The sequence below is a fragment of the Nicotiana attenuata genome, chromosome 8 (assembly GCF_001879085.1).
Source record: "Nicotiana attenuata strain UT chromosome 8, NIATTr2, whole genome shotgun sequence".
Taxonomy (NCBI): Eukaryota; Viridiplantae; Streptophyta; class Magnoliopsida; order Solanales; family Solanaceae; genus Nicotiana; species Nicotiana attenuata.
The window spans coordinates 47,261,547-47,270,727 of record NC_031996.1 but is presented as its reverse complement, the minus strand read 5'-3'; positions in this window follow the sequence as shown (position 1 = coordinate 47,270,727).

Genomic DNA, 9,181 nt, shown 5'->3' with positions numbered 1-9,181 from the left:
TGGGCCCCCGACTCTGTCTCTTTAGCAATCCTATAGCTTGTGTGGTGAGAATTTAAATTGCAAGTCCAAGTCCCGTGCCATTGAGTCTAGAACTTGCCCTGAATATTTGTCTAGGAGAAATCCTAAGTGTAGTTTGACTTGAGAAGTGATTATAGGCTCTCCTTGATCCGAATGATATCTTGAAAACATCCATAGCCTACCAATGATAATATCCCTAGTCAACCCCCTTTGAGCCATAGCCCTTTTTCCTTCAAAGACCATGATACAAGCCTTTACCCGTTCTAAAAGGACCCTCTCTTGGCACTCGATCTTTTCTTAGCACAAGGCAAAAACATAAGTTTGGGGGGAGAGACGAGGAATGCAACAAAGTGGTAAAAGGTACAAAAATGAAGAAAAGAAAAGGCAGAAAGAAAATCACAAAGTAAAAAAGAATGAACAATGTAGAAGAAATGAATGGATTCAATAAAAGTAAAGAGATGAAAGGTGTGGAAAGTGTAGAAAGGAGAAAAAGGTTTGAAATGAACAAGAAAGAGTGACAGTGTGTCTCTCTAACCTCTAAGAAAGAAGTAATGACTCAAAAAAAGTCCAGAGAATGTGTGCCAAAATGAGGCAAATGAAGTGCTTAAGGGAAGATGAAACCTACTTAGACCAAATATTTCCTACCCTGAACCAAAATCCTTCATTGCATCCCCACAAAAGCCCTATATGATCTTGAGTTGAATGAAGCTTACATTAGTGGTGATTCACATAAGGGGCAAACTTATGGTACTTGGAGCCGGACTTGTGACCTTTCTTCGAGAGAGATGCGTGTGTTTTCCACAATCCTCGTTCTGAGTGCTACAATGTAAAAGTGAGGTCTTGCTTAAGGAAGAGTGAGGAGTATGAGTTTGGGTTCCACAATGACCAAAGTAGTAGAAAGAGTTTCCTTCATGAGTTGAGTCAATTCTGGATGCTTTTGTGTTGCACTAGAACCATGGTATTTAGAAGGTTGAATGTTATTAATGATTCATTTGAATTGAGGGTAATTGTTACTCCCAATTGATGCTAGACGAGGTCACTTTAGGTCAGCTGAATTTTCTTGGTTTTATTCTTAAGGAGGTGGGACTTATTTTGTTTGCTTGAGGACAAGCAAAAGCTTAACTTTGGAGGCGCTGATAACTAGGGATTCTAGTTTATTTTATACTCCTTTTTGCTTGAGTTTTGGATTAAAAATGTATACAATTAATCCCGAAAGCTTACATGTTGTGCTTGTTTGCAGTGTTTGGTCAAAAAAGTGACAAGAAGTCAAAACCAGCTCAAAAAGGAGTGAAACCTTCACAGGTGCCAAGAACAAGTCAAAGCACCGCTGCAGCATAAAATCCACTGCGGCTGCAATAGACCCACCACGGTCGCAGTCCATTTAGTGCGGTCCGCGGTGGATAAGTTCAGAGAGATGCAATCCTGGAGTTCTAAGCAGTGCGGTCCGCAGTAGATTCTTCGCGGCCGTGGTAGCCTCATCGCGGTCGCAGTCTATTTGTTGCGGTCCGTGGAGAGGGGATTCAGAGAGATAGGATTTTGGAAGTTTCAAGATACCGCGATCTGCGTTCCATTTGTTGCGGTCCGCGGTAAAGCCACCGTGGACGCGGTGCATTTTATGCAGTCCGCGGTGGCCAGATTCAGAGACTTAAAAGTGAAGCCAAAAAGCCTCACCGCGGCCGCGGTACCTCCATCGGGGGTATTTTTGTCTAGAAAATTTGGCCTTGTATAAATACTTCTTTTTCAGATTTTTCGGGTATCTTATCTATAGCTGAGCATGTGAAGGCCGTTTTTGACCTATTTTGAGTAATTTTGTAGCTAGTTCAACATTGAATTTTTAAATCTTAACTTCTATTTATATTATATGGGTTATTCTTCATCTAAATATCTGATTTCTTCTATTATTATGAGTAGCTAGACCCATTAGCTAGGGTTGTGGCTCAACCCTAGTGTGAGTATTTAATGGGTCTTTTGTTTGAAGGCTTAGATGTTTATGGGTGGTTGATATTTGGACTGATTTGTGTTTTCCATGTTGAATTAGTGGTTGCAAACACTTATTTGTGCCTTTTTTATTTCGGCTCTTCTTGAGAAAGAGAGCTTGAGTCTAGGAAAATCAGTCCATCAAGGAATTGGGGTGTATTCAAGAGATTGATAGCCTCAATTAAAGGGTTAAACCTAGAGATAGTAATACCCGACTTGATCCTATATTGCTTGCACAATTTTGACACCCAATTGGTCTTGAGAAAGTCAATTAGGAAAAAGTCACTCAAGCTACCGAGAGGTATAGAGTGAGTAGTTTCATGCATTGGCTATATCGCAATCCCCAACATAACAACATTGCCTTAGGCTTTAGAACCCGACAAGTATTCACCTAGGAGAAAGTCACTTCCCCATTGCCTGGTTAACCATTTAGGAGACCTTACAAGCATTTATACTTGGCTTAATTTCGCACATCATTAGTATAAAATTAGAAGTAACAAACAAACAATTATTATTCGAAGTGTAATCCAGAGCACTACACACTGCTAGTTTAGATAGGAATACAAATCCCAAACATTCTAGCTCCCTGTGGATTCGATCCCGACCTTTTCGGGTAAATGCTGCATCGACCGCTCTTGCCACTTTGTAGTGGTGTTGGGTTGGACCCGATCATGTACATAGTACGTATCTAGCCTAACCCTGGATGAGTAGTAACGAGGGGTCAATATCGACACTTACTAGTGGTTCAATAATATCAGGTACAATAATGATAAGCAGATATGAGGTAGAACAAATAAACGAAATAAATGAGAATAAATTCATGTACAATCCTCCTCTTTGCAATAAACTCAAGCTCTCCATTAGCAATTTGCTCCTTAACCGGAGCATATATATAGATATAGTGGATCTCATCAGATAGGTTGTCATAATTCAAATCAGGAAAACTCATAGATACATTGGCTTCTTGCCAAATATTACGCATGATTCCATGAGGATATTTTATAGAAATGTCGAGGCGTACGACCCCATCCAACATGAATATTTAAACTATCACTGCCAAGGGTCGAACGGCACGAACCATAGATGCATCTATTAAATTGCCGAGGCGAACGACCCGCACCCATGAGAGTGTGGTACATGAATCCTGCCGAGGCGAACGGCCCAATCCCATTAGAATAAGAAGCTTGAACGGGTCCTTGACCCTACTCACGAATAAATGTGTGACTTATAATTTACAAAAACTCTTCAATGAAACTTAAATATATCGCGAAAAACATTTCGCAAGAGGAGTACAATTATTTCGTGACTAATCATGAAACTCGTGAAGACTCTACAATAGCAAGTCTAGTCTCAAGTAGTAATGTCGAATAGAGGAATTTAATAAACAAGAGACTGCTCAAATAGTACAGCTATAGCATGATGTGAGCCTAAGTCTACCCGGACAATAACATGAATGTAGCTATATATGTACTCTCGTCATCTCGCGCGTACGTAGCCCCCAAAACTAGTAGCACACTTCAATTACAACACCTAGGGGTAATTTCCCCCTCATAGGGTCAGACAAGAGACTTACCTCGCTCTGAAGTTCCATACCCAGCTCCCAAGCCTTTCAAACAACTCAATCATTGCCCAACGCTCCAAAACTAGTCAATAAGTGTGCAAATCCATAAAGATATACTCTAATACTGATTATAATCCAATTTGCAACAATTTCTAACTCCTATCAAAAAGTCGATCAAACCCACCCTCGGGCGCACGTGCCCGGATTCCGAAAATTTTCGAAGATAAACATTACCCCTAGCATCACGAACCGATCACCCCTTCCATCCAAAGAAGGTAAGTTCAAAGCCTTATTATTTCCTTTTCTACTTATTCACATCCTCACACTCAAATATATAATTTATTCTCAATTCCATGTCCAAATTCGTGGTCAAAATCCAAAAATACCAATATCTAGCTTTTCTATAAAAAATCCCTATTTTTAGAAATTTCCATGCTTAAATCCATATATAAATCATGTATTTAACTCACAAGGTGAAGAAAGAACTTACCCCATAATAGTTGATGAAAATGAAACTCCAAACTGCTCCAAAATAGGCTCCCATGGACGAAAAGAAATGGAATTGAGCCAAACCCTTCGTTTTAAAGAGGACACTGCCCAGCCCATCCTTCGCACCTGCGGTCCAACAGCCGCTTCTGCGGCTCCGCACCTGCAGAAAATCCATCGCAGGTGCGGTTTCATCCAAGCTAGGTGAAATTCGCTTCGGCGGACCACTTTACGCTCTTGCGGTCCTCTACACGTTTCTGCGCCTTCGCATGTGCAGATGCCCTTATGCTTCTGCGACCGACCTGCCCCTCTCGCATTCCGCTTTTGCGGACCTCTCCATCTATAGGCTCGCAGATGCGGAAATACCCTCGCATCTGCGGCCATCCCAGCTCTGTCCAAATGTCGCTTTTGCGACCACTTAGCCGTGCATGCGGGCTCGTACCCGCAGCCTGTTCCATACATATGCAATTACACCAGATAGCAGTAGCCTCGGCCTTTCCCCCAAATATAACTCGATCCGTTACCATCCCCAAACACACTCGAGGCCCCCTAGAACCTGTACAATCATACCAACCTATCCCAAAACATGACACGAACTTGCTCGAGGCCTCAAATCACATTAAACAACGTCGAAATCACGAATCACACCTCAATTCGAGCTTAATGAACTTTAGAACTTCAAACTTTTACATTATTGCCGAAACCTATCAAATCACGTCCGATTGACCTCAAGTTTTGCATACATGTCACATTCGACATTTTGGACCTACTCCAACTTCTAGAATTGGAATCTTACCCTGATATCAAAAGGTCCACTCCCGGTCAAGCTTCCCAAAAACCTTCAAATTTCCAACTTTCGCCAAATGACCCCGAAATGACCTACGGACCTCCAAATCCACATCTGGATGTGCTCCTAAGACCAGAATCACCATACGGAGCTATTCCCGGACTCAGAATCCCAAACAGACATCGATAACATCAAAATTCACTTTAACCCAAATTTATGAAATCCTTCCAAAATACCAACTTTTCTCAGTAGGCACTGAAACGCTCCCGGGTCATCCAAATCCCGATTCGGACATACGCCCAAGTCCAAAATCATCATACGAGCCTGTGGAACCTTCAAACTCCGATTCCGAGGTCGTTTACTCAAAAATAAACCTTAGTCAATTCCTCCAACATAATGCTTTTGAAATTAGAATTTTCTTTCCAAATCAACTCTGAACTTCTCGAAATTCAATTCCGACCACACGTACAAGTCATAATACTTGAAGTGAATCTATTAATGGCCTCAAACTGCCGAATGACATGCTAGAGCTCAAAATGACTAGTCCGGTCGTTACAGTTACAAGACCAGAGAGATGACTCTTAAGTATACTAGATATCGGGTTTCCCCTGAGCATGATATGTTATAATCATGATTGTGTCATATGTAATAGAAATGACACACAAGAAATAAAGTGCCACGTGTAAGTACGTGTTGAGGATAGACGAAGCATGCCATATGTAAATGATGGGCATGACAACCATGAGTTTTTCTAGATGATGAATGTGATAAAAATAAAAGTCAATCTCTAATGATGCATACCAAGGTATGCGAGGATAAAGTATGTGAACTTAAATGGGTAAGCGTGAAAATATTAAGGCATGAGATGCACAAAAGGCGTAAACTTGGAGGTTATAAGAAGCAATATAGGTTATTAGAGAAGAAAAAATGACGTGGAATGATAATCTTGAGTTTTTCTAGTCGAAAATGTCTTATTTTATTCTGTTGAAATGATGAAACATTGAGAATTTCGAAGAATGATCTCAAAGCAACTCTATATGTGCCTAATATTAAAAGAGTAGTTAACTTGTAAGTGAACGAATCCTTATGATTGTAACGACACGGCCGGTAGTTTCATGAGTTACCGCTCCATTTCCCCCATTTCTGCTTCTTTATGTGTTGTTCAGCTGTATTTCATCGCATCGTGTTGGTTAGTTCGGGTTCGAAGTGGTTTAGTAGAGATATGAGATACTTAGTCTCTTTTGAGTGAGCTTAAGTTGGAAAAGTCAACCGGAAGTTGACTTGTGAGCAAATGATCTTGAAATTTGGTTTTAAGGCTCGGATAGCTTCATTAGATGATTTGGGACTTAGGAGCATGATCGGAATGTATTTTGGAGGTCTGTGATAGATTTAGGCCTGAACTGGCAAAATTGGTATTTTGGCGTTTTCCAGTTGGTAGCGGAAATTATGATATCGGGGTCGGAATGGAATTTCGGAAATTGGAGTAGGTCCGTTGTGTCATTTGTGACGTGTGTGAAAAATTTCAGGTCATTCAGATGAGGTTTGATAGACATTTTCATCGTTTGAGGAATTCAGATGTTTTGGAATCCTTAGGCTTGAATCCGAGGGTGTTTTGATGATTCGATGTTGTTTTGCATGTTCCGAAGATTGGTACAAGTTTGAATAGTGGTATATGCCTTATTCGTATTTTTGGTTGAGGTCCCTGGGGCCTCGGGATGATTTCAGATGGTTATCGGGAAGTTTGGAAGTTAGAGTTGTAGCTGATGCCGCTGTGTTTCTGTCATAACCGCACATGCGGATTGGGGACCGCAGGTTCGAGCCACAGAAGCGGTATTTCTATCGCAAGAGCGAAGGCCAGTTATTGGGGATGCATCGCAGATGCGGAAGGTTAGTCGCACCTGCGAGCTCGCAGATGCGTAGGCTTGATCGCATGTGCGTATGGGAAGTTTAAGTGAAATTCTGCAGATGCGGACATTTTTGTCACAAGTGCGGGGCTCGCAGGTGTGGTATTGGACCTCAGATATGGAACCCCTGGGCAAAACATATAAATTTTTCCCTTCGCGATTTTCAGCTCTTTTCTCACCATTTTTCAGCGACTTTGAAGCTTTTTGAGAGAGATTGAAGAGGGATTTGAAGGGAACCACTTAGAGGTAATGTTTTTGAACTTAATACTCGATTCTATGGTGATTTCTAACTAATTAGACATGAAATTATTGGGATTTAAAGCCTAAAATTTGAGAATTAGTGCTTGAATTTTTTTTTCGTTTGTGAATCCACTAGGCATTATGCCTAGGGTTGATTTTCATAAATATCAAATATAATACAACAAAGTGGAGGGGGACCTGAACCTTACCTCCTCAAGTAAAATGAAAATGCACTTGGTAAGCCACATATTGCAATCAAATGACACCTGAACACTATGGTGAGTTAGACCTATGAAGATGAACCAATTGTCTATTCAACAGTGATTGCCAAATGGAACTAAAAAATACAATTGAAGTAAGCCTAGGTCAACTATACAAAAAGGTACATGTGATCCTAAATCTACTATGCAAAAGAGTTGGAAGGTATTCTTCCATATACAACATATTCTACATCTAATGATCATGTAGAAATGTCCTGACAAGGATGGTAGATATCCAGGGTCCTGGAAATGTGCTATCTTCCACTTTGCTTTGACATTAAGGAAAGCAAGGTGGAAGATAAAAAACAAAAAGGCTCCAAGAATGGTTGCATTGGGTTGCTGTTGTCTGCTGAATTTGACAGAAAAAAATGAGCAAAATGTAGGCCCAGATCTTGCTTCATTTGTCCAGATGGAGGGACCTAAGCTGGACTGCAGCTGTGACTGTATCTGCTTCTGCCTCTGACGCTGCAACTGCTTCTGAACTTTTGCATGGGTGATGGTCTGCATCAATGTGGTCAGATGAAGAGCTGCATTCTGGGATTGGCTTTGTACAGGATTGCAGTGTCTGTGGCATTGTTGCTGACTGAGAGTGTCTGATCTTCTAAAGTTAGAGACCTGATGTGTTTGAGTGATGGTGAACGGAGTGTCTTGGTTCACTTGGTGCACCTTCAGCAGAATGAGCATCTAGGATGCTAATACCACTGACTGAAGGTGTAACATGTGACCAAGCCTGTTCCACGTCGCTGCAAAATGAAAAAACAGGTTAGAAAAAAGGGAGCTCAGTCTCCAGGTTCTTGTGGTTGCTGGAGATGAGTCTGGGGGCAGGGGAGCATTTGGGATCCCTGATATATGAAGAAGAGTTGATTGCAGGTTCTTGTGTTGACTGCATTCAGCTGTATTGATGTTGCTCATGTTGGGGAATTGAAGCTGGGTTAGAAGACCTTGACTGCAGATATGGGAAGTCCTGCAGTATTGGTGAGGGTAGTTTAGGTGAATGCATTCTTTGGGATGGGGGTGTAATTTAATGCAGGAAAAAGTATTGCTATAGGCTTGAGCATCTGGTTGAGGGGTTCCTGCATCTTTTGCATTTTCAGTATTTGAAACTGCTGGATTCTGCAGTTTCTGTTGCATCAGTGTGTGATGCTTCTAAAGAGTTGATGATTGGTTGTCAATTGGTATGATTCTAGAAGAGTGAGCATCAAAATTGTTGATACCACTCTCAGAGACCATACTATTTGGAGGACTAGAACAAGGGAGGGAGAACCTGCAAAACAGAAAACAGTGTTGGTGAGAAAAGGAGCAATTCTGCTCAGTTTTTTGGAACTGTTGTGTTTGAGAGGTTCAAGGTGGTGTAAGTGGTGGAGGTGCCAAAACAAGGGGGCTGCTCCTACGTTCTTGTGGGTTCTAGGAGCAGTCAGAAAAGGAGAATGAAGTGCCAAGAGTGTAAATTGGGGGATTTGAGGGGCCATTTGGGGCTCGATTTTAATGTTCTTGATATGTATAGACTCGTGGGAGGATAAGGATTCTAGTGGTGTAATTTTCATCAAATTCCGAGACGTGGGCCCAGGGGTCGGGTTTGGCCAATTTCGGGATTGTCGATGTAATTTGAATACATTTGCGTGGGCTTTGTTCCTTTAGCCTATTTTGATGTTATGATTCTGATTTTGGATAGATTCGGAGCGAGTTGAGGCCGATTCGAGAGGAAAAGGCATCGCGAGCTAGAGCTTGGACCGGTTTGAGGTATGTAATGATTGTAAATGTTGTCATGAGGGTATGAAACACCGAATTTCACATTGTTGTGCTATTTCGAGGTGACGCACACGCTAGATGACGAGCGCGGGGTCGTGAACCGTTGGGGATTGTGACTTGGTCCATTCCGTACGACTGTTAAGTCGCGTATTTGATTGAGAGCTATTTGATATTATTGTGTTTTGGAAAGTATTACTAT